Source organism: Branchiostoma floridae, chromosome 1 (assembly GCF_000003815.2).
Source record: "Branchiostoma floridae strain S238N-H82 chromosome 1, Bfl_VNyyK, whole genome shotgun sequence".
NCBI classification, from domain to species: Eukaryota; Metazoa; Chordata; class Leptocardii; order Amphioxiformes; family Branchiostomatidae; genus Branchiostoma; species Branchiostoma floridae.
Window position 1 is genome coordinate 21,322,666 of NC_049979.1, and position 2,280 is coordinate 21,324,945.

A 2,280-nucleotide genomic window follows, 5' to 3' on the forward strand; every position below is an offset into this window, starting at 1 on the left:
TGAAATACATTTACATGTCATGCTAGACTAAAGAAAAGTTCAAGTTGTGTGTCAAAGTGAGAAAATACGTACTTAAAAGCTTAAGATATACATGTACCAACATCACTGATAAAGAAATACTTTAGGATGCCTGGAGCCCTTCTCTGAACATACAAAATCCATTATGAGGTCAAGAACATACATAAACTGGTCCTTAGTTCAACTTGACTTAAGAACCATGTATATGTACAAGAACATGTATGTGACTCAGGTTCCAAGTTAAGTGGGTTTCAGCCTTTCTTTGCTGCTAGGTTCCTATGTTACTGTATTCAATGACATTGGTAGAGTATAGATACTGACAACTTCCAATTCAATTGGTAAATGTGCTGACAAATCACATTGTCTACAGTGTTTTACTCATCTGAATAAAAATAAAAGTGATTTTCTCTTTTGTGATTTGTGAACCTAGCAAAGGAAGAAAATCCTATATGAAGTCAGTGGCATTAGTTGTCTAGGGTTGTGCACTCTAGTTGTGGATACTTGAAACCTTAGGCATCTAAGTTAGGTTTGTTGTCCAGCTTGTGTTGCAAGAACTTTGATGGTGGCACCAGTGAACAAATAAGGCACCAAATGGCAAGATGCTGTTAACATGCTATCGCACCTTAATCAAATCTGCTGGGCAAACTTTGGTACCATGTCAGTCCACGTGAGAACCTCTCTCTATTTACTATGGACTATTGGGTTTCCTGCCTTCTTACAGGGCAGGTGTAGCTCGCCTTGTCTTATGTAAGGTTTCTACTTCGTGCCAAAATGTCTCTCTTCTAACAACTTGACCTTGTGACTCTTATATTACATCCTCTTGGAATCATGTATTGTTGTAGAGATTTAAGCCTTAGCCAAATCCTAACATCCTTAACTAGTATATGGGACAACAACAATGATGCTATAGAGTTATGATGCTGACTTCACATCTAAGTTTCCAACCTTTTATATTTAATTCTTGTCTGAGCAGGTACATACATGTACATGAACATCTGGTTGATTGTGATCATGCATTTCATGCATGTTTGTATGGTCTTTATACAACTGAACAATCAAAACATGGTTAATTCATCATTCAATGTAAGAAACCCAACTCTATTATAAACCTCCAAGGCTGCAATAGAGTTTATAGAGGCCTGAATCTGTGTGAAGGATTCCCCTGACACACAACTCTTCTACTGCACACCTGTAGCTGAGGGAATCTCTTGTTGCCAGATTATTACTAAACTCCTTATCTGTCATACACTGACAGCTACTAAGAACCTTAGCACACTTCAATGCAAAGACTACAAAGGCTTAAAGCAGGTGATGACAGGGGCCTAATAAAAACCACAGAACAAAGGTGAAGTGAATAAGAGTCTCCTGCAAAGGTCTCCTGTTACAGGTCTTGTGAATTCCAAGGATACAGGTCCTAATGACCTCTTCTTGTACCTGTAGCTCGGGAGCGTGCGGAGACTAGGGTTACCTGCCAGGTATGCACGCTACACCAGGTAGTCAGCAAGTCTGGGGTGGTATCGCTTACTTAATGCTTTCATCTTCACAATGTCATGCAAGATTTCATGTACAGTCAAGTATGTGCCCTCAACTCTTGACTATTTTCTTAAGCAGTTTCAAAGCAATCCTTGTCCTTGCAATTCATTGGATTACATTATACCAAGTGTATCATCTATTAAAATGTACCGGCTAAGCTGTCTTCAAAACAACTTGGTAATGGGTAATACTAGCATCCTACAATGTAAGTAGAGATACATGTACATGTAGCTATATTTAAAACCCAAGTCATTGTTTTCAGATCAGACATTTTATCCTCTAGCTAGCCTTAAGGTACTAAGGTAATTGTTATCTTCATACATCCAAACTTTCATTTCCATAAACTTCATGAGACAGGAGAGATGCATTGAAGAGGGTCTCCAAATGTAGGTCTAACAGACTGTAGTGTACATGTGTACTCTAATGCATGTCCTAATGTACAAATGTACACCCTCCACTTGCTGACTGGCAAAAACAAGTAAAATACACTAGGATGAAGCCAGGTAGCAGCAATTACCCCAGGTAACACAAGGAGCGGTGCTGAGATCACTTACAGGGTCTCCATGTAGTGTTTATCTAGGCCTTTATGCCGCTGCCAATCACTGCCATTAGTGGAGATCCCACTGCCTGGGTGAGTAAACACTGAAACCTGAGGTTGGGCTCCACAGCCCCTGTTACCTGCAGGTAGAGCATCAGCAGGTGTGAAAACCACTTATCTCTGCAGTTTGG